Here is a 25,113-nt window from a genome sequence, read left to right as displayed (position 1 = left end):
GTTGTAGACCCCCACTGTACACACAACTATAAATATTGTTCCCTATGTAAACAAAAAAGGAAACATAGTAAGAGATTTGAAAATTCTGGACATTTCTTTCCCAACAGATATTAAAAGCAACATCTTTAATATAGGACATTATACTTAAAGGACTATCATATTTTAAAGACAAGATCATTGTCTCCACAGGTTTTTTAAAAAATTAAAAAAACTATACAGCTGTGTTAATCAAAGCACTTATTTTGTACAATACAATGATAATGACCTTGAATTTCTTTTAAAAAATTACAATAAACTACAAGTATCAAAGAAGTGAAGTTATCTGGAGTAGTCAATATAGGCTCTCTTGGACTTTCTTTTATTATGCTAAAATAGTGGTTCTTTCAGGATTTACATTATTGTACTCTCTAATACAAAGTATGGGGCATGTTAAAGTATACAGTACACCATTTTCATACATGTACAACATTGGTGGATGAAGAATGTCTCTTAGAAGTAATACTGGGATGTAGCCTCTAGGACTCTTATATAAGTAAAAATCTCTTGTGATACTGGAAAGTGATTAGAATGTGCAAACTGTTATAGTAGCTTTCATCTGCCTCTTAAAGGGTACCACCAAAGGAAAGTCCATTTAAGATGTTGGTAGGTTTAACCAAGTTGGAATGCTGGCCCTGTTGAACTGGGCAACAGTTCTTCAGACGTGGCTCAGAGCTACAACGCATTTAGTATATTAAAGCAGCTGACATGATGATTTTTTGCAAGGCTTCCCAAGCATTGGAGTCTTTCTGTTAATTTGCCGCACTAAGTCATAAAAGAACTCATTAACATTTATTTTTGATTTTGCAGAAGACTCTAAGAATGCACAGTTGTTCCACTGTCTTGCTAGATTTTGACCTTGCTCCTTTCCTACAACTCTCATCTTCCAAGTCACATTTATTACCAACCATAATCATTGGTATGTCATCAGTGTCTTTAACTCAAAGAATCTGTTCTCTCAGATCTTGTAAGTCATTAAATGTAGACTGCTATGATCAAATAAACTAATGCAAAGCCTTCTCCATTTTTCATGTACAAATCCCTCATTGCTGTAAATTGTTCTGTTCCTGCAGTATCTAAGATTTCAAGCATGCGCTGTTGTGCATCTACTTCAAATTTCTTTCTGTAAGAATCTTCTATCGTAGGATCATATTTTTCAACAAAAATCCCTTGAACAAATTGTACAGTCAGAGCAGACTTTCCATCACCTCCTGAGCCAAGAACAACTAGCTTATACTTGTGCATGATACAAATTTGCTAAAACTTAGTACCTCTCATGCCTCCACCAGGTCCCTGCAGCCAGGGTCGTCCCGCGTTTCCTCCCAGTCACTCTTCCGGCACCAAGGCTATTCTGCTGCTGCCGCTGCTGCCACTCAGGCTGCTTTACATGCCTGAGTCTGGGCGAGGTTTGGCAGTGTTGCCTTGACGTCAGGTGTTCGGCCTTGCTCTCGCTTCTTCCCTCTGGTGGGGCACACGGGTCCCAATTTATATTTTTGATAGGCTTATCAAAGATCAAATGGTGTTAAGTGTCTGGGTTCATCTCTTGTTCTCAATTCTGTTCCATACATCTAACTCTCTACTTTTGTGCCAATACCATGCTGTTTTGATCACTATAGATTTATAGTATAGTTTGAAGTGTGGTAGCATGATTCCTCCTGATTTGTTTTTATTTCTGAGTAATGTCTTGGCTATTCAAGGTTTTTTTCTGGTTCTATATACAATGAAGTATTAATTTTTCCAGATCTTTAATGTATGATGGTGGTGCTTTGATAGGGATTGCATTAAATTTGTAAATTGCTTTGGGTAATATGGACATTTTAACAATATTGATTCTTCCTAGCCATAAGTATGGTAGGTTTTTCCATTTGTTAACTTCTTCAGCTATTTCTTTTCTCAGAGTTTCATAGTTTTCTTTATAGAGATGTTTCATGTCCTTTGTTAGGTAAATTCCCAATTATTTCATCTTCATAGGCACAGCTGTAAAGGAAATAGAGTCCTTGACTTTTTTTTCAGCTTGACTATTATGAGTATATATAAAAGCTACTGATTTGTATTGATTTTATATCCTGAGACACTACTGTGTTCCTTGATCACTTCTAAGAGTTTTGTGGTTGAGTCCCTGGGGTTTTCCAGGTATAAAATCATATCATCTGTAAAGAGTGAAAATTTGATCTCTTCTGACCCTATATGTATACCCTCAATTGCCTTCTCATGCCTGATTGCAATGGCTAAGACTTCCATTACAATGTTAAAAAGCAGTGGAGACAATGGGCAACGTTGCCTGGTTCCTAATCTGAGTGGAAATGTTTTCAATTTTACTGCATTCAATATGATATTGGCTGTGGTTTGCTGTAGTTGGCCTCTATCGGTTTAAGAAAAGTCCCTTCTATACCTATGTTAAGTGTTCTGATCATGAAAGGATGCTAGATATTGTCAAAAGCTTATTCTGCATCTACTGAGAAAATCATATGGTCTTTGTCTTTTAGTTTGTTTATGTGATGTATTATATTTATAGATTTATGTATATTGAAACAACCTTGAGACCCTGGAATAAAACCCAGTTGGTCATGGTGTATAATTCGTTTGATGTGTTGGTGGATTCTGTTTGCTAGGATCTTATTGAATATTTTTGCATTTATGTTCATTAAAGATATTTGTCTATAGTTTTATTTTCTTGTTGGGTCTTGTCCTGGTTTGGGGATCAGGGTGATATTTGCCTCATAGAATGTGTTGGGAGGTATACTTTCTTTTTTGATGTTTTGGAAAATGTTAAGTAATATAGGCACTATTCCTCTTTAAAGGTTTGGTAAAATTCTGATGTGAAGCCATCTGGTCCTGGAATCTTCTTTTTTGGGAGATTTTGTATAGTTGATTCTATTTCAGTACTTAATATAGGTCTGTTCAGCATTTCCAATTATTTCTTATTAAATCTAGGAAGTTGGTGTGCTTCCAAGTGTTGGTCAATTTCTTTCAGATTTTCATATTTCTGAGAATAAATTGTAGTATTTATTAAGGATTCTTTGAATTTCTGAGGTGTCTGTTGTTATTTCACCTTTATCATTTCTGATTGACGATATTATAAACTTTAATTTTCTATTTTTGTTTAGGTTGGCCAAAGGTTTATCAATTTTGTTGAATTTTTCAAAAAACAAACTTTTTGATTCATTGATCTTTGAATAATTTTTTTTGTTTTTGATTTCATTTAATTCTTCTCTAATTTTAGTTATTTCTTTTCTTCTGCTGGGTTTGGGGTTGGAATTTTCTTCCTTTTCCAGTTGCTTAAGATGTCCCATTAAGTTATTGACTTCCTCTGTTTCTGTTTTGTTGAGGAAGGCTTGCAATGCTATAAATTTCCCTCTTAGTACTGCCTTTGCAGTATCCCACAGGTTTTGATAATTCACGTCTTCATTATTGTTTTGTTACAAAAATTTGGCAGGTTCCTTTTTAATCCCATCTATGACCCAGCTATCATTCAGCATAAGGTTATTTAATTTCCATGTCTTTGTATGAGTATGCAGATACCTGTTATTGGTGAGTTCAACTTTTACTGCATGATGATCCGAGAAAATACAAGGAATAATTTGTTTACTTTTCAATTTATTGAGGTTAGACTTGTGACCTAAGATGTGATCAATTTTGGAGGATGTTCCATGGGCTGATGAGAAGAACGTGTATTCAGTTTTGTTAGGATGAAATGTTCTGTCGATGTCTGTTAAATTCAATTGTCGTATGGTGAAGTTTTAGTCCAAAATTTCTTTGTTCAGTTTCTTATTGGAATCGCTATCCAATATTGCCAAAGCAGTGTTAAAATCTCCAATTATTATGGTGCTGGAAGATGTTAAATTACTCATGTCTGTTAAGATCTGCTTCATAAATTGAGGAGCATTCTGGTTGGGCGCATAAATGTTAATAATTGACGTCTCATCATGTTGAGTGTTTCTCTTAACAAATATGAAGTGAGCATCCTTGTCTTTCCTTACCTTTGTTGGTTTAAAGCCTAGTGTATCTGCAAATAAAATTGCCACCCCTGCCTTTTTCAGCTTTCCATTTTCCTGAATTACAGATGCCCATCCCTTCACCCTGACTCTATATTTAGCCTTTAAGGTAACATGAGATTCTTGTAGGCAGCAGATGTCTGGCATGTGTTTTTGTATCCACTCAGCCAACATGTTCCCCTTAAAAGGACAGTTTAAGCCAGGGGTACTCAAACTTTTTGAACAGGGGGCCAGTTCACTGTCCTTCAGACCATTGGAGGGCCAGACTATAGTTTAAAAAAAAAAACAATGAACAAATTCCTATGCACACTGCACATATCTTATTTTGAAGTAAAAAAACAAAATGGGAACAAATACAATCACACCTCCTCATGGCCTCCTGGCCCACAGGCTGCAGTTTGAGGACCCCTGGTTTAAGCCATTCACATTAATTGAGAGATTTGATAAGCCTGGTAGTATTTTGGGTGTCCAGTTTTTTGAAAGTCCGGTGGACATTTTGAATGTTTTCACCACTGTGGAAATTGGGTTTTGGTCAAGAATTTCAGAGTGAGTTTACTTTGGTGGTAGAGCATTGTGCTGGTCATTATGGAGGATGGGTGTCAGGATATCCTGAAGGGCTGGTTTATATGGCAAATTTCTTCAACATGTGTATGTCATTAAAGTATTTAACTTCTCTGTCACAAATGAAGCTCAGTTTAGCTGGATATAGGATCCTGGGCTGAAAATTGTTTTATTTTAGGAGATGGAAGGTCGATGACCATTCTCCTCTGGCTTGAAAAGTTTCAGCAGAAAGATCTGCAGTCATTCTAATATTCTTCCTCTTGTAGGTTATGTTTTTCTTCTGGCTGCTTGCAGGATTTTCTCCTTCATACTAACTTTGGTGAAGTTAATTACAATGTATCAAGAAGATGTTTGATTTGGTTTGAGTTGTGCTGGGGTTCTGAAACTGTCTGCTATCTGAATTTCAGTATCTGTTGCCATGCTTGGGAAGTTCTCCTCAATTATCTCTTAAAGTAGAGTATCTGTGCCTTTTGGACCATCCTCTTCTCCTTCAGGGATTCTTATGAGGCGAATGTTTGCTCTTTTGGAGTGTTCCCATAGTTCTCTTAGGGAATGATCCATTTTTGCTCTCCGCTTCTCTTCCTCTTTGAGCATTTGGGAGCATTCGAAAGCTTTGTTTTCAATGTCTGAGATCCTTTCTTCTGCTTGCTCCATTCTGTTACTGGGGGATTCTACTGTATTTCTCAGAAACTTGAGGCTGCAAGTTCTTGCCTCAATGTGTCAAAATCTTTGGTGATTTTGTCTTTGAATTCTATTTTTTTTTTTTTTTTTTTTGCAGTTTTTGACTGGGGCTGGGTTTGAACCTGCCACCTCTGGCATATGGGACAAGCACCCTACTCCTTTGAGCTATAGGCACCACCCTCATTGAATTCTTGAGACTTTTGAATGTCTCCTTAAATTTCTAATTCCATCTTTGCCTCCATTCTGTTAATCTTATTTGCAATCCAAATTCTGAATTCGATTTCTGACATCTCAGCCATTTGTTTATTAATGGGATCTTCTGTTGTGTCTCCTTTGTCATTACTTGGGGGAGTTGATCTACTCTGATTATTCATGTTGCCAGAGTTTTTCTGTTGATTCTGCCCTGTGATTATTTTTCACCATTTGACTAGAGGAGCTGGCAAGGTGAAATTGAATTGAGGGCTCTAGGAGCTGTAATTGACCAGCCTTTTACCAAAGAACTGGGACTGGTTATTGTAGCTTTTCTCTGAGAGCTTTACAAAGTTCCCATTCAGAACTACAGTCTAAAACTCTGGGGACCTGCTTGGTGTGGTGGGGCTAGATTGTGCTGACTGGTATTCAGCTAGTTTCTGCCCAATCCTGGTGAATCAGTGGCTTTGGGCTGAAATCTCAGCTGTGGAGGTATATAAGCAACTAAGATACCCCACTGCCCCACAGGTGACAACTGGCAGCGGAGAATCCCACACTCCCCCAATAACACAACCAAGGTACAACCTTGGTTGGTCTCCAGGTGATTGGCCTAGGTCAAGAGTACCAAACCAATTGTTCTGGTCAACACAAACAGTGTTGGGAGAGATCAAAAGGTCTTCAGCATCTAGGCAGTGGGGGGTCCACTGGCAGCTCAATTTGACCACAGTGGGAGGGACTGTGGAGCCACCACCACTGTCAGGGACAGCACTGCCACTGTCCGGGGTGGTTCTGTCAATCTGGGGTACGGCTATGTGCAGGTCCCTGGAGCTGTCAGGAAACAGGAAGGTGTTGCCACCAGCTGCAAGGGTCAAAAGAACTGGATGGGAAACTGGAGGGCAGAGTCACTGGCCTCTGGGGCCTTAGGGGTTGGAGGAGCCAGCCAGGTCCAGCATAGGCCATGGGTCACAGAAACCAGCAGGAGTCACTGGCTGCAGGCCACCGGTTGCAGGAGCTGGTGGGAGTCACCACCATTGCTGCAGGTCACAGGAGCCCAGCAGGGAGCTGAGCCGCCCACTGCCAGCTACTGTGCTGAGAATAGGGTGGGCCTCGGTCCCTGGTGGTCAGTAGTGCAGGTCCTGAGCTATGCTCTTTCCAACACAGGGCAAGTCTCTCTCCCCTTGTGACTCCCTGCCTCTATTAAAGTTATAGTTTCAGCGCAACTGCCCCACAGCTCATGAGGGTCCCCGCCCTAGCAAAAATCTGCAAATGCTCCAGATTTTGCAAGGCGTAGTCTTCCAGACCACCAGGAGAGGTGGGAAGGGTGGATTGGGAGTTCAGGAAGGTAGGAAGTACACCAGAGCAACTTTTGCCCCAGCAAGAGACTGCCTGGGCTTGCAGTGGTATCTCTCCATGGACAAAAGGTCCTCTGTTCTCTACTCACCTCAGGCCACTCTCCTGGGGTGGGGGAGGAAAAGGATTTCTGTCCTCTGTGGGTTGGGTTTTATACCTGAAATTTGTTTCCTTGGAGTCCTAACTTGTTGCAGCAGGGGTGATGGGAACCTATCGATCCTCTCTCTCAGCTCAGCTCCCAATCTTCCACTTTACTGCGTTATTTCTGGCCATTATTTCTCCCTCTGAACAGGAGCCTCTGCTGAAAGCTGGCTTCAGTCAGCCATCTTGCCTCCCTCCCCAGTTCTTCTTATCTTTGAATTTATCTTTGTTTCGATAGGACTTTTCTTTTTCCTGAGTATGTGACTATAATATATGTTGACTAGAGGGCCATTTGGCTTTTTTTCTGGATACACTCAATGACAAAGACTCTATGATTTCTTTGGTAATACTAGCCAAATGTGATGGCTTTCTCAAATGGTGTTTGTAAGGTAAGTGTGCTTATAGTCTCCTGTGTAGCTGAGGTGACTTGGAAATAGTTGTAGCAGAGGTGGTAAGAAGCTTGTCTTCTAAGTGCTGTGTGCTTGTGTCAGATGTTGTGATAGGCTGTGTGGTTTTACCTCCAGGCCAGGAAGTGGCACTGCAGGTGACATCCTACTGAGTGGTGACAGCAGGGTTTAATGCTTTCCCTTTGTTAATGAAGAGAACTAAAGGGCATTCCAGGTGATGGATTAGGCTATAGAGCGCTCAGTGGTCTTGGTCCCCTGATTTGCCTTGAGGGAAGGGGGTAGGGTGTACGCCTCCTGGGAGTAGCAGAAGAGAAGCTCAGTAGGCCCAGCAAGGCAAACCCTCTCTTAGGTCCCCTATGGTGAGAAGAGCTGGCTCCCAGGAGAATTGGGTGAGAAGTTCTCAGGTCCCTGGAGAAACACCCCAGTGGGGAGCAGAGCAGCCATTTCCCAGCACTGGGAAACAGAGACATCTCCACTTTCATAGTCTGGTGAGTGGTAGGGAGACCCACATTGGGCTCATATTCCTGAGTCACTGGGGATCCTTAGACAGCCTAAGGTTAGAAGTGGAAGTGAGTCGGGACAGTCAGACAAGTTATGAACAGCTTGCTTTTCGTCCCTGACACTTCCCCGGTTAATAAAACTTTTCCCCAGGGCAAATCTATATCCCTCCAGCAGATCTTCATCCACTCTGGTCCCAGGAGGGGTGAGGCACCGAACTCTAGTGTCTCCCTCTGGGGTCCACACCGTGCCTGTCTCTCAGTTCTGGCTGGGGGCAGGGTGCATCTATTACTCTGGACCAGATGGCCAATCCCCAGTTCTAGACACTGCAAACCAGTGACTGCCGGCCTTGCTAGCTGGCAGGTTCCCACACAAGCCCTATGACCTAGAATTAGGAATAGCTTCCTTCTACTGGTGTTCATGTCGGAGAGTTTACATGGGGAGAGCTTCTGTATTGCTCTCCAAGTCAGACCTAGGGTCAGGGTGCACCTCTGTGGCCTGCATCACCTGGCTTCTGTATGGGCCTGTGTGTCCTGGAGACACACACTCCCTTCCTCTCTACTACTGAGAAAACTCAGTTTTCTGCTTGACTCTGTCACATGGGCTCCTGTTGCCAGACTTCTTTTTCCCATTACATGAAGTTTTCTTCACTTGTATGTGGAACATGTTTCTTCATGGATAAAAGTTCACAGTGTAAATATCTGTAGACTAGCTATTTCCAAGTTGGTAAGCACTTTGGCAATGCTTCCATTCTATCATCTTGTAAAAAGAGAGAGAGAGAGAGAAAATAAAAAGCCTTTTCAAGTTTCTTTAAGAAATTAAGAATTTTCTATTCTAGTTAACCTTTTTAAGTTGACTAATATGTAATTATTTTGTTCCTAATCTTGAACCCATTTTGCTGGATTATTGTAAAAAAATATGCTCACTCCATGTGCATGCTCCTACTGCCATTGTTCACAGCCACCAAGGGCAGTTCATGGTACACTGTTTTTCTATAATTAGGAAGTAATAATTTTTCTTGGCCTGCTTTTCTCAGATGAATCAAGGGAAATTTAATGAGTATTTGGCATATAATTTTTTTATTGTTGGGGATTCATTGAGGGTACAAAGAACCAGGTTACATTGATTGCATTTGTTAGGTAAAGTCCCTCTTATAATTGTGTCCCACCCCAAAAAGGTGTGTCACATGCTGTGACCTCCAACCCCCTCTGCTATATAATTTTTATAAGAACTGTGGATAATAAAAAAACTAGTATGATGATGGTGCACATTATTTTTCCATTATAAGGAAAAACATGTAAAATTACCAAAAATGAGGCAATATATACATAAAAATAGTGTTTCTTAAGTTTAAAATAAAAAAAGAAAAAGATTGATGTTTATTGTACTTATTGTTTATGATTTTCATTGAGATGCATTAGGACTTCAATGAACATCATCCTAATTTGGAGAAAATTAAAGACAAGTTCCAATATGTGAGCTGGTAAAAAGGGAAATTAGTATGAAATATGCAACATTTGAGAACACTACAATATATATAGAAAATAAAATTTATTTATTTATTTAATTCACAAATATTTGTTGAGTGCCCAACATAGTCGGGTGCTATGTTAGGTTATTGGAATCCAGTGATGAAAAAGACAGGTAGTCTCTTTTCATCAACAAGCTTATTTAGTATTATGGGACCATATCATGAACAAGAGGCAGAAAATGGAACATGGAATAATTTGAACTATCCAGAGGAAATACTTGGCTAAATGCAGACATTCTTTGTTATTAATTTAGTTATTACAGTTTTCCCTATGAAAAATTTTTATGTTAGATCATTATGAGTTTCATTATTATTTTATTAGATATAACATTTTCCCAACAATGATTATCTAATAGAACTAATATTTGTTATAATTTTTCTGCATATTTTATTATTTTCTCACATATAATGTACACTTAACTTACTTGACTATAAGTAAGTTTGTACTTTTGTTCATTTTGTTTTGTAGTTTTATTCTTTTAGACAAATAACCAAAAATTATTTGTTGACTGTAAGTTATATGTTGAGGTTAGGTTTCATTCTGGGCTCTAAAGAGCAAAGAGAATATGGAGAGACATAAATGGTGGGAGAATAGAGAATAAAGGTTTTATGAGTGGAAGAATAAAAAAAAATTCAAGAAACAAGTGGGGAGACAAATCCATTTAAAGGGAAAATAATATAATGGATTATGAGGAAATAAGACTGGGCATACTATTGAGAGTCTTAAGGAATATCAGAAAGTTTGAACTTGAGGCAGTGTGTGATAGAAAAACCATCTGAACTTACTGCAATAGTAGAAATGATACAGTAGCAATTTAGGAAACTTCATAAGGTGCTTCACTGATTTTACATTTTAGTTGTCTATTTTCTAAGAAAATCAAAACAACAGAAATTAAAATAATAACTATAAGATCAATATTTTATATATCCCAGTAAAGATTTACTGTTTTACATTGTTCTCAAAAGTTCTAATGGTAAGAACCATCTGTTTTAAATCTCTAGTTTAGTTTCCATTGTTTTCAAAATAATTTTAATCTAGGGCGGAGCCTGTGGCTCAAACAAATAGGGTGCCGGCCCCATATGCAAGAGGTGGTGGGTTCAAACCCAGTCCTGGCCACAAACTGTAAAAAAAGAAAAAAAATGATAATTTTAATCTACAATGAAGTATATAGAATTTAAGTATACATATGCATTTTCCATAAACTTGCATGTATATCTTTCTATAGATTTTTGTTTTAGCCTAATATGTTTCAATACCAAGAATTATGATGAATTAGAACAGGCATTTACTTCAAACTGTGTTTTAGTTTGTTGCTACTGTAGATAATAAAATCTACAGTTTGTAGGAAATAATAAAAATTGTGAGGCAATATATAAACAAATTTAATTTTTTTCAGAAATGATAAAGATTAATGCTTAGTGTAATTATTCTTCGAGTTTTCAAAGCTGTGAGTCCGTCCTAAAGCTACATTAATAATAGGGAGTTCTAAGGTCATCTGAGAGTTTATAAAATATGTTTCTCATTTTAAAATATAAATTATAGCAAGATAATAGCGTTGGCTTCCTGCACAAGGGATAGTATTTGCTTGTTTTGAAATTTTTTAAGTAAATTAGAATCTAACATATTTAGATAATTTACAAAAAGTATTAAATTAGGAGTAGGACACCTGCAGCCTTCAGGCCACATGTGGCCTTCTAGATTCTAAAGTGCCACCTTTTGACTGAATCCAAATTTTACAGAACAAATGCTTTTGTTTTTATTAAAACATTTGGGCCATCTTTTTAAATTTTATTTTATTTTTAAAATGAAAACATGTAAAAACCAAAGAATAAAGTAAGTTTCAACAACAACAAAAAAAAAGAACAAGGGTAAAGAGGACCCATTTTCTGCACTTAATAATGTAAAAAAATGACATTAATGTGATTGAACTCCCTGGACCTCAGTTCTTTATGGATAGACTAAATGGTGTCATCACTTACAAATGTGTCTTGAACATGATGGTGCTTATGCTGAGAAATGAAGTTTATATTTTCTAGTTTTATCTTTTAATTCCACTTTTCTACATGCTTTTTAAAGTCCACCTCCCATGTATGGATTTATTTTGAGAAATTACCTCATGGCATTGTGGGAGCAAGTGAGGCTGAAGAGAATAAGAAAAGCCCGACAACTGGAAACTGAGGCAGCAGTTCACACTACACTCAGTCCCAAGGCAGAATTTATTTTTCTTTGGGAATCCCCATTTTTGATCTTAATGGCTTCAGTGTTTTAGATGGGGCCCCACCTGGATTATCAAGGACAATCTAATTATAGATTCCAACCACCATATATACAATACCTTCCCAGCAACACTTAGTGTTGGTTAAATAGCCTAGTGTTCGGTTAAATAGCCTAGCCGAATTGAAAAAATTGGCCATCACAATAAAATTCATGTTCCTCTGTATCACTGAAGTGAGAAAATGGGAAAAGAACAGGACAAAAATAAAACATATTTATTTCCAATGAAATGATTAACATTCATTATGATTAATAGAATGGGTGTTTAATATAATTTGATGAAGTTCAAGGTCAGCTTTAGACATAATATTAAGACACAGATTGAACATTTACATTTTGCTGGTAAAAAGGACACTAGGATTTATCCATAATATAGTTTTTGTTTGTGTTTGTGTTTTTGTTTTTTGAGACAGTCTCACCATGTTGCCCTCAGTAGAGTGCTGTAGTGTCACAACTCACAGCAACCTCAAACTCGTGGGCTCAAGCGATTCTCTTGCTTCAGCCTCCCAAGGAGCTGGGACTGCAGGCACCTGGCACAATGCCTGGCTATTTTTCTGTTGAGGTTGTCATTGTTGTCTAGCAGGCCCAGGCTGGGTTCAAAACTACCTGCCTTGGTGTATGTGGTCCGGCACCCTAAACACTGAGTTACAGGCGCTGAGCCTATCCATAATATAGTTTTAAGGACTTTATAATCTTTAAGAGAAGACAGGCATACAGATTGCCTTCAGCATCAAGTTGCAAATTTGAGAGTACAAAAGAAAAAATGTTTCAAATATACGAAATATCTGTGTTATTAAGATAGAAAAATAATCCATTAGGATATTCTAAACATGAAAATGTTTTATAAAACTTTTTTAAAAAAGGAATAACTTAAAAATTCCCAGTGCATAAATTGAGCTCTCTCACAAAGTATTATAACTCTTTCCCTAACAGAATAGAAAAAAAATTTTTTTTTTAAACCCAAGAAAAAGATATTCTCAACATACTTCCAGCTCATGAAAGTCAGGTTCATCAGGAAAGACTGTTTTGCTCAGAGAGGATGGAGCAAAAAACACTGCCCACAGTGGAGTCACATTTCTTTTCTTCTTTTTTAGTCTGCATTCTATGGGCAGAATCTGTGACGAGAGACTCAACAGCGTGTTGTTCCCGGAGTGAAGGGCTTGCATTTGTAGCAGTCCTGTCTTTTGTTAGAGCTGAGCACTCGTACAAAGTTGACGGAGGACACCATTATCCACTGATAGTCTTCAGATCATATTACCCAGATAATCTTCTTGTCTTTCTTCTACCAAACTCTTGGGTTAGATCCAGAAAAAGAAAGAGGTGCTGAATTACTGTATTTGTTATTGTTCAGAGCTGTAACTCAACCCTATTCTCCTTCATTATTTTTTCAAACCATCAGAGTTAATTGACAGCAAGCCTTTATATCTAGATTTGTTCCCATTAGAAGTCCTTGTGTCCTTGACTACACAGGTAAGGTAAGAACTTTAATTACTGCTGTAATTAGATGTATTTGAGGCAGCTGTGCTTTGGTTTAATCAAAGGTAAAGCTCAGCAATGAGCTGTCTTACTACAACATTGATGGGGGTGGTGTCCTTAGTGTTATTTCCTGAACAATCAAAAACAATGCAAGTAGAAAAGAGAATAACTACAGTCTTAGGGAATTTCATCCTGTTTCTAATTCTAACCACCACCCTCACTCCATCCCTAGCTGATTTTTTAAAGTAGTATTCCATTTATTATTGAATTAGCACAGTCATCTGTAAGGAAGATTCTATAAAAGACATAGGATAGCTTTGAAAAATCCATAGCCTGTTGCATTAACAGGAAATCAAAGATAAAAGAATAAATTTTTAATGTGGTAAAATGACAAATTAATTGATTACATATAATGTGTTATAACTTGTTTAGTTTCTGTTCTAAGATTACATTCAGGTAAGTATGATGGTATACAGAATTACTATTTTTCCTGAATATTGAATTCATTAAAAAGATTTCAGAATAATTATGAAAATTAAGTGGTTTAAGAATTTACAGGGTGGGCATATATGTATATATATTTTTTATTTTTTAAGCAAAGAGTTGTTTTCTCAATTCAAAATTATTCCTTAGACCTCAAAAGGCACTACGCTACTGTGTGACTCCTGTGTGCTGAAGAAAAGCCTAAAACCAATTTATTGTTATTTTTTGTAAATTTCTTTACTTTCCCTCTCTTACTATATCTGTGTATATATGTGTGTATATATAAATATATAAAACATAATGAAATATGCATTCTAATAAGTTATAATGTAAAAGTATCACAAGTATACAAATATATAGTTCCTATTATCAGGGCATAATAACATTACCAAGTATTCTGTTTTGGTTATTTATTAATACATAAAACATCATACTAAAACTTAGTGAAAACCCAGCTATCATTTACTTATACACAAATCCATATTTGGGGCAGAGTTTGGCACAGGTGTCTAGTTTCTGATGGACACAGACTCAGCTGAAGTGGCTCCACTTCCAGGATGGCTTTCTATACATGGCTGGCAATTGACGTTGATTGTCACGTGAAAACCCAGTGGGAACTATTAGCTGGAGACCACAGTTGTCTCCTCAGGAGCCTCTCCATGAGATTTACATTATGGCACCTGCTCCCTCCAAGCAAGGATATAAGAAGAAGAAAGTGAAAACCATCAGCTTTCTATGGTCAAGGCCTACAAACTGGCCAAGGTTCAGTCCCATCACGTTCTACAGGTCAAGTAGTAACATAACTTTTCCAAATATAAAGGAAGGGAACATGGACCCTCTTTCAAATGGAGATAATTCAAAAGATTTGCTATAAATTTTAGTCTACCGTAGTCCAACTCTGGTGACAAATTATTTATAGGTAGCATTCTTTCCATGTACAAAATATCATCAACTTCCCAGGCCCTAAGTATATCAGAAAAATATGACATTGACCTGAAGCTCAGTTAATCATCTAAACCAGATCTAGTTGCGTATGAGGCTCTTGTAATGTCACTTTCCCTGTTCTTCACCTGTGAAATAAAGAGACAAGTTACCTGCTTCCTACATACCTAACAAGTAATGATGGAATAGGCATAAAATAATCACAGTAGACACACACACACACACACACACACGAGTGAGAGAACAGGACACTGAGAACTCAGGGGTCCCTAGCAACTCTGAAATGCAGCCAGCCACACATTACTACATTCTTGATTAAAACCCAAACATGGTCCCTGGGAATGATTATATTAGGCTTCTGGCTCTGCCCTCTGAAAACTTAATTCAACACCCCGGGTCCTTCTTTTCTCATAATGAATAGAATGCGTCAGCTGGGAAGTGTTCTCAGTCTTCTTTCTGCCCAATGATGGGGGATTCAAAACTTCCTTTTAATTTTAGACTGGCTCTATCTCTTCTAGATGAAGTTGAAGTAGTATCTTTAATAATTTTAATGACTTCCTCGCTTCTATTTTATATTACTGTTTTGTATTCTTATTCTCTTAGATATTGAATGTCTACTATTGATTGGACCTTTATGTATTTAATATTTTTAACATATATTTGAGCTTATTTATTAATGTATATATTTAATCCATTACATTTACTTTTTAGATATTTATTTTTCAGAAATTTTAAAATCCTCTCTAGTTCATTCTAATTTTTCTATTTTTGAGGCATTCTAGTCATGTTTTTGTAGGTATAAAATCTGCTCACATCTCTCTGAGACTATACCAATTTTTTTGGTATGTTGTCTTTTTTCTTCCTGAATTATCTCTGCTGCTTTGGGAGTCATATGCTGTTTTACATATTCTTTAATCAAGGAAAAGGATAATTCTTCGTTGCCTATTCATATTTACATAATTTGTTTTAATAGATGTTTCTGGGCATTTGGTATATGTTTCCTTCCCTGTATACATAGATTGGCTGTTCCCAGGCAGTCTCACCTCTGAAATGGAAGTAAAAGGCCTTCTGTAGAACAGAACCATTTTGACTAGTGAGGAAGGTTTGGCTCTGTGACACTAACTTATACCTTGAGCCTTACTTCCTTCTACACAATCTATTCAGGTGAGGTTAAGAAAATTTTAACAAGTCATCTGCCAGTAACTCTACAGAGGGAGCTCATAGGAAGTCTCTAGACCAGTGGTTCTCGAATCTTAGCTTGAATTAAAATTAGCAGGAGGGTTCAGTAATACACAGCAGTTGTCCAACTCCAGAGTTTTTGATGCAGTATGTTTGAATGGATACTAGGAGTTTGCCTTTATAACAAGTTTCTAGTAGGCTGTGATGCTGCCCATCTGCACTTTTATAACCATTGCTCTAGATAAACTTTCAATTAATTCACCCCTCCTTAAATCTGTTCTTCAGTGCCATATTCCTGTGTTTTCTGTCTTCCCCTATTCTTGCTCTGTCACTAATATGTGTAACAAACCACTCAAAACCCATGCTTAAACCAATAATAATTATTTTGCTTACTAAACTCCTATTTGGGTAGGCTTAGTAGTGCTAACTTATCTTCATAGTATTAAGCGAAACAGCTTGAAGGTTGGGAGCTGAAATCGTTTGAAATCTCATGTTCTCATACGTCTGGTATTTGGGGATGTTGGCTAAAATATCACATCCTCTCCATGAGGCCTGGGGTTCCTCAGTACATGGTATTTGGGTTTCAAGGGTAGTCAAACAAAAGTGTGAGATTCAAGTCAGATTAGCTTTTGTGACCTTTCCTTAGAATCTATGCAGTCTTTTCTGCTGCATTCTACTCATGGATACAGCTGCAAAGTCCTATCCAAATTCAAAGGACAGTGAAAGAAACTCCATTGGGAGGGGGAGGTAAAAGTGGCAAGACACTAAGAGTCTGTGCGAAGGGAAATATTGCGGTAATCACTTTTAGAAAATACCAACCACTATAACCTTTGCTAAATATAAGCACAATTCACTTCTTCCCCACATGCAAAGTACAATCACATCTTTCCCCCAAGAAAATCCGAACTCTCATTCCATTATAACATTAGTCTTAGGCTTGTAGACTAGGATCTTGTTGACTAATCATGTTTAGGTGTTGATAAGTTTTCTCATGTGTGTTTCTTTGGGTAAAGAAACCAACAGCCTCCTAAAGGGCTATCATAAATTGGCTAATAATCTCTTCACGGTCTGTTAGTCTTTCCCTAGTGCCTTCCTCAAAGCACTTACCACCTGCTACTAGAACCTCAAACAACATGTTTTACATTTATTATGATAGCACACAATTTCTAATTAACAAAATTAATTATGGTTACCTATTGCTACCTAAAAGCTACCCCAAAACCTGGTGACTGAAAAGAAAAATATCATTACTTTTGAAAATGATTTTCCACCTTGGCGAAGGCTTAACAGGGATAACTCACTGCCATTCAACTTGGTATCAGCTAGGGAAAAAGTTAGGGAATGGATTTGCCTGAAGACTTGCATATTACCTTCCCCACATGAACTCTCCATAAGGTCTGGGCTTCCTCACAACAGTATGTCTGGGTTCCATGAGCAAGTATCTTAGTAGGAAAGGCGGGCAAAGACCATATCACCTTTTATAACCCAGTCTCAGAAGTCTATAACAGCATTTTTGCCATATTCTATACATTCACACAGTAAAATGGGTCCACCCAAATTTAAGGAAGGGAAAATATTCCGTGAGGGAATAGGAAGATTTTGAATAGCATATCAAATTAGAAATATTGCTCTGGTCACTTTTGGAAAAAACAATTTACTACAACTCAGTTTCATCCATTGACAAGCTTTCATCACTATTCTGTTTCAAAGTTTTGGTCAATTTTTAATTTGCTCCTTTATGTGTAATTGTTGTTTGCTTTTTTGAGTTTATATATTCAACTATTTCCTTATTGGCTTTACAGTTGAGTTTTGTAAGAAAAGATAAAGAAATACATGACTCAAATCAATTTTTTAAAACTGGAATCACTTTTATTTTTCCTAAATAGCTATATTAATAATTTGGAATTAAAAGTCTCTTAAATTGAGTTCTCTTTTAAAATTAAAATTTGATATTAAAGGTGAAAATTACATTATAGTAATGTGTGAATTAAATACTGCTAATTACACTGTACACAAAATAAAATTAGCAGAAAACAAAAATGAAACAATAATAGTTAGCAAGTCTCACATGAATGATCAACGAATATCATCTAAAATAAGGTAATTCTTACAAAATTCTTAACCAGCTACAATAAATTAAGTTCTATAGTAATTACAGGAACAATAATTATAAACAATTTTTAAAAATCAGAATGGAGGACACTGTAAACATCTGCTGACCCATCTTCTCTCGAATTTTGATATTTCTTACATATTCTAATACAAATTATTTACTTCTATTTGCATCTAATTTTTACTTTTGTCCCTGAAAATACTTCAATGTATGCAAAACTAAGTACATATGTTAGAGAAAGGTAAGATACTTCATTTTTAGACTCTAACTTCTTTTTTTTTTTTTTTTTTTTTTTTTTAAGGTTAGTCAAGTGAAGCATTAGGAGTGGAGAAAAAACAAAGGAATCTGTAACTGGTTGTGATCAATTAGCTGTAAACACTACTGCACTCAGACCAGCTGACTCTAACAGTTTTAAGGTTACCTAGAGTCTCTTCACAATTACATTGTTTAAAAATATAATTTTTACACCATCATGGACAACCACATCACTTTGATTTTTGGTGAGAGTAACAGTCTTTTTATTTCACAACAAAAATGTCTTTCTATCAAAAGTACAGGAAAACAAAATGGATAAATCAAATTTTCTTATAATTTTCCTTTTAAGAAATAATTATGCTGATATTGTATTGACTTCCTTTTATTCAGTTGCACCCTTGTTCTTCTTATACCTTCCCCATTTCTTCTTTTTGCCTTTCTTTCTCAGCTTTCCTCTGTAATTATCGTACACAGTGATTTTTTTGGTCATCTTTTTTTTTCATTTTTCTTTTCTTTTTTTTTTTTATTGTTGGGGATTCATTGAGGGTACAAAGACTTAGGTTACATTGATTGCGGTTGTTTGGTAAAGTCCCTCTTGTAATTGTGTCCCGCCGCTAAGAGATTTGCCATACACCATGACCCCCCATTCCCCTCCTGACTCCCCTCCATACTCCCTAATTTCCCTACTCCCCCTCCTTGAATTAGGCCATCTATTGCATTTATATTAGAATTGAGTACATTGGATTCTTCCTTCTCTATTCTTGTGACGCTTTTGTCTTCTTAACAGGCACTGAACTAGAATGCCTTTATTAAAAAGTTTATTATGTAGAATTAAACATGAAAATATTCTGCATCTAAATAATTTTATAGGTTTAAACATAAAGTTCTTGTGTCCATTTTATATTTTAAACATTTATTATCATAGTCACATATCTCTTATTGAAAACATATTTTTACACTCAATTTGTATTGTCTTTTAGCTGGAGGTTTTAGAAGTTGGAAATCATAGTCTAGGGTGCTGGTAATATAGGCTCACGTGAGTTCTCTGAGTATCACTGGGAACCCTCCAACTCTAAGCAGAAAAGAATAAATCATGATGTCTATTCAAAGACATTTTATAAGTGAATGTCTTTTTGACTAAGAAGTCCATTCAATTTAAACACATTACAAGTGTCATTTATGACTCATGAAAGAGCAGATACAATTCTAGAGGGAATGGGTTGCACCAGTGATTTTTATATTAAAGGAATGCTTGCTTCAAAATACGATTAATATTATTTAAAAGTTCTTTTTCAGTTATATTTTGGCCCTGACTTCAAATCATCACACACAATTTTCTGACTTCTTAACAGCCACCAAGACAGTATGCCACAATCAAAAACCAGTGTGCTTGAACAAGTTAGCTGTTTAGTAAAAACATTATCTTCAGAAAAAAAAGAGAGTGAGAACAGAGATAACTACATACAAGAGCGATTGTTGCCCTTGTTGCAGAGTGATTTTTTTTTCCCCAAACTTCAGCTATTAAAGGGGAATCTCAGATAGCCAAAGGTATATATTTCAAAGGTTCCTTCCAAAAGAGAGTTTCCTTTCTGTTACAGTTACCTGAATGAGAAATAAATTGTAAAAGGCTAGCTGACCAATAAATAGATTTTATGGGTGCAATTCAGTTTGACTTTCTACCTTTTTCATTTGAATTCCATTTTGATTACCATTTTTTCAGAAGCTTTCAAATGTTTACAATTTATCACAAGTGTCTTCTTTCATACAGCACTGGACCTCCTTCCAGCAGGCACATCTCAGCATGACTCCCGCATTTATAAAGAGGAGATGACTCCTAATAGCCTAGTTTTTCAACTGCAAGTGGAATAAGGCTAATTGCAACAAACCACCTCAGTTTAGTTAAACTAGAAGTCTCCTGGCCAGTGAGACAAATCCATTAGGATTTTATTGGGTCCTAAAAAGAGTTATGCGATTCCCTAGGATCCAATCCTTGTCAATCAGGCACGGTAAATTGGATTCTTGAATAGGGAAATCCCTTAGGGAGAGTAGATGTTATCTAGATCAGATGCAGTGATTTTTTTTGACTCTGTGCTCACTAGGTTCTGTTCTCTCTTTAGTGAACCAATAAAACCATAATAAGTATTGATTAACCCATTACTGAACATTATCCACTGGCTTCTGCCCGGCTGTATTTAAACACTACATTGTACTTTCACAGTGCCACAGTACAGACACTTGCTCTGGCCTTATTGCCAAGATGGTGCCAAGCACATTTCCTTTGAGTGAAAACTAAATATTTCAATTATATTAACTCTGTTAGTTTTCAAGATGTTCTCCTTATTCTCTAAAGAAAGAAAATCATGCAAATGCCTCTGGTACAATTGGATATATGTGAAATTCAAGTATTTGAATATTTTCAAACCTGAAGTCTTGGTTTCCACTGAAGAAAATCATGAAAACCTTATCACAAGACCTAAGATAAATTTCTTGTTTATTCAAAACAAACAAACAAAAAACCAAAAAACAAAACTTGACTTTTGAATTAGTCTTGCATGTATATCTTTGGACAAATTATGTAATCTTCTAATCCTTTATGATGTCAGTATAGAGAGTTTTCATTAGCACATAGCTGATTTCATTAACTATTGAAAATGTCATAACATTCAAGAGACTGCAGAAGTGTAGTCTGTCTGATATGGTGAAGAATTAGTGGGTGTGTTTAAGATTCCCTTATAAATTGACTGTTCATGAGTGAAGGTAAAATTCTGGCATGGCTAATATCTATATTTCCAGAATTTCCTTCAGAGCATTAGCTTGTTGGTGGCTCTCTCTCTCTCTTTTGTTTTTTTTTCCCCCTGTATGTTGTTTAATACTTAGACATGTAAAGATCAACCAGACAAATTAAGCTTGATTAGAGGGGACAAGGTCATGTGCTGAATGAAGATAGGTCAATCTCAGGCATCAGAACAAAAAAAAAAAATGTTTTTTTACATTTGCACGAATTATATGCTTTTAAAAACTATTTTGTTTCTTATTTATTCTGACCACATACAAGATTTTTAGAAAAAAATGTGCTTTGAGAAATTGATGTGTATTTATGTTATTTGTAGTTTATAGTTTCTAAGCTCACATTGCCTTTTGTGTTCATTACAGAATAGTCATTTGATCAAGTGATTTTCAATACATTGTCAAAATAAATTACATTCACTTCATTAGATGTACAGGAACTGTAGCCAAAGCAGGGACAAGTATTAATTTAGGACTCTGCAGAAACTGACACTCCATCTTATGACCCTGAGGCTGTATTATTCAAGATACCTAGTGATGGAAGGAAGTCTGTCTCCATAGCAATTACCTAAATCCTTTATCAGTCATTTCTGGGAAGAAAATTAGAGCAATTGTGTCAGGATGGTCATATGGGCAGAAATTGCACACTCATTCAAACCACTTACGTCTCTGACTTTGTCCTTGCCTGATGGCTGCTTTTGTTTATTTCTCTGTGTTTGAAAGCTTGATTGGGCATGAGCAGATGTGCCAAACTATAACCACAAAAGGTTGGCCTTTGTTTTCCTCTCATTTCTTTTTTTTCCTTCCTTTCTTCCTTCCTTCCTCTCTTTCTCTTTGTTTCTTCCCTCCATCCCTCCCTCCCTTCCTTCCTTCCTTTCCCCTTTCTTCCCTTCCTGTGCCTTTTTCTTTCTTAGCAAAACAGCCAAATATACTTACTCTTGTCTGTTAAGCAAATCACTTGGATTAAGTGAACAATTTAAAGAAACTCAATGACAAACAGTTAAAATAAGTAGCAGCAGCTATTCCTCCTTATCATAATTTAGTTATTATTAAACCTGGCAATCCTAATAGGGAGGTGTTTGGTAACTTGGAGAAAAGACCGAGAATATATTCCTTCTTTTACCACATTTTATGACCTATTAATCGATTAGATAATTGATGTCACACCAGTAAACATGTCAGTTTGCAGGACCTAGATATGATTTTATTGATCTAGAAGTTTTAAAATTATTGAAACAATTTAATAACCAAAGAAGAATTTCTGTTGTAGTATGTGAAAAGCTTCAACTATCTCTCCGAACATTTAGGTTTTTGTGCCATTGGATTTTAAAATAAAAATAAAAAGCTTAACTCTTGATCAATGTGAGTTGTAGTTTTCATTGAGTGGTATGAACAACGCTGTCTAAGCTTTCCCTTCAAGTTCCTTGTTCAGGAAAATTTACAATTAATGGCTTTCTGCAACAGCTAAGATATCCCCTTCTTCATGGCTCAGCTAGGGACCTGCCAGACTAATCTATTCCCAGTGGGCTGGCCATGGTCCTTACTCTATCTGTCTTAGCATATTGATTTCTGAGCTGTCTTATTGGTTTCTAACATAATTATAGCAGGAGTGGGTCTCTTAGTACAGCTAATACATTTACACCATGGCATTTAGGGGAGCTTATTATAAAGGCACCCGGTAGTGCTGCTATGGCTGAGGGTCAGTTTCTATTTCCATTACACAAACCCCATTTTTCAACGGGTTATACCTGGGCAGTTTTAATTTATTTAAAATAAAAAAAACCTGGATTCATGTCATCCAAGATCCCCATATTTCTGCCCTTAAAATTAATAAAACTCAAGTTTCTGTCCTTGCCGCACTTTAGACATTTTTCAGAAAAACAAATGATATTTTCTACTCTTATGGGATCTTGGACTTAGTAACTAATTTCATACATACCCTAAGCACTTTTTGAATAGTATACATTATTTTGTTTTCATGTACAAAAGTTACGATGACTCCCAGCTTCAAAAGACTAAAAGAAGTGTATTTATCCACTGAATGGATGGAAATTTGACAGAAACGATATTTCTTGAAATAGAAAAATTAACATCAAGATGATCTTTAACTAAACTATTAATAATAGAATGCTCTTTCTAATATGTAAAGAAAGAAATGCAGCTTATTTAGGATAATTTTGTTCACTTAGAAAACTTTAGGATATACACAAGATTTTGACCAATTGTCGGATAGAAATTTGGTTTGTATTTTTGTAAATTTGAAAAATATGAAACCATCCTCTCTCAAAACAAGCACAGTTAATTGTGAATTTTTTAAGTGACCTGGTTATAGATGACTCACTCAACTAACAGATACACATTGGAGATGTTAAGCAGTAGTGACCTATAGACATTTCACTGAAATGCTGTGTCTTAGGATCTTTGAATTGAATTCTAGAACATTTTGAAACTTCTCTGCTTGACTATATGTGTTTTTAGGTGATTGGTCTTAGAAATAACAGAAAATGGTGCTAAATATGCCAAGTAAAATTTGTGGAATAACTCATGGTTTCCCTGCCAGTATTCCTGCCATACAAATTGGTTAAGCTGCAGTAAAGTGAAATTCATATCATGGCCACATTGGCACTAGAATCATTTCAATTTTTACATTTAATAATGATGGGATAAATTGATAGCATGTACGCATGTCATTTTCATTTATATACTCAATGTATATTATATTGTAAATAAATATTTAATATAACATATATGCATAGATAAGCTTTTTAAACAACTCAAAATTTCTTTCTCTAATGAAAAGAGTGTTGAAATCTGAACATTCATTTCTTAAACTGGAATATCTATTCTCTTCAATTATAAAAAAAACAATAAACAAGTTTTAATGCTGTCAGGAGAGTAAATTGGGATATCATTTATTGTATTTTTCCCTGCTGTAATATTGAACTATATTTGGAATTTTGGGAAGGTGACTTGATTTATCCATTTCACCTATTTTTTATGGGAAACATTGTGCTAAACACAGAGTGGAGAAAGATTTAAAAATTTTAAAAATCCATTACCAGTCTACAAAATCTTACAGTTTAGAAAAGAAAAATAATGTTATTAGTGCCATAATGCAGGCAAGTAAAAAATATTGATGATTCCAAAGCCCAGAGGAGATAGTGATAATTCTGACAGAGAAAGTCAAGGAAAGCATCACCAACGATGTGATACTGGAATGAATTATGTTTTCAAGGATGAGTAGAAAGTTTGACTATGTGTTCAATAGCTTTAAGTTATCATAATGTATTGATCGGACAATGTTCTTTCTATGTATTCATTTACCTGTCTTATGCTTTTACTTATAGAGGAAGCTGTTTTTAGCATACTTGCCTATGTGGCAACATCTATTTTTTAAACTTAAATTTTTTTTTAAAGTTTCGATTCCTTTTTAATAACAAGATTGCTTAAGATGACAGCATAAATGGTGAGCAATGTGAAAACAGAGCATAGACTTAATTAGCGAGACCTCCCATGTGTGTACAACTGAGAGTATAGAATATACAGTCTTGATATTCAACTCCATCAATTTTGGTATTTACTATTTCATGTTACAGAATAACTTTTTGATAGAGAAATAACTAATTTAATAATTAAAATGTACATATTCTATAATCATTGTTACATATTTCTTTTAATTTATGGTAGACTCAGAAACTGAGCAACAAACATTAAGACTACATAAGAAGCAAAAATTTATTAAGACTCAGTAGTTGTTTTAATAGCTCTGTAGAGTGTGAAATGCAAGTACTGTAATTCAGGTACTTTACCACATATGTTTCAGATGTTCTGACTTGCATTTCAATTATAGAGGGTTGCTAAATAGTGTAGTTCAGAGTAGACAGGGCTGATATTGGAATTATTATTTTTGTGTGTTATAAAAGTGTCACAGATCTATTCTGTGTTCCCCTTTTCCTAGTAGACAGCACAGCTGGGGTGTGGTTAGTTATAGCCATGTGACTACCATTTAGTTAATGGAATGTGTGACAGATGAATAGGTACCATTTCCAGGCAATTAGATGTGAATTTACCTTCATGCTGCCTTCGACCTTCTGCAGGCTGGATAACACAGCCCTCGTGGCTAGTGAAACTACACAATGGAAGAAGGTGCTTGAAGGTTCTGAATCATCAAGTGGAGAAAAGCCAGGTGTTGTAGTTTGTATGTTCACAGCCCA

The 25,113-nt window shown here is 36.1% G+C and overlaps 1 pseudogene; it reads right to left on the bottom strand.

Annotated features, from left to right (window-relative positions):
• Positions 1-730: 730 nt before the first annotated feature.
• Positions 731-1,281, bottom strand: LOC128563921 (ras-related protein Rap-1b-like; annotated as a pseudogene).
• Positions 1,282-25,113: the final 23,832 nt, after the last annotated feature.

This window comes from Nycticebus coucang, chromosome 13 (assembly GCF_027406575.1).
Source record: "Nycticebus coucang isolate mNycCou1 chromosome 13, mNycCou1.pri, whole genome shotgun sequence".
NCBI lineage: Eukaryota > Metazoa > Chordata > Mammalia > Primates > Lorisidae > Nycticebus > Nycticebus coucang.
This window is presented reverse-complemented; position numbering and strand designations above follow the sequence as displayed.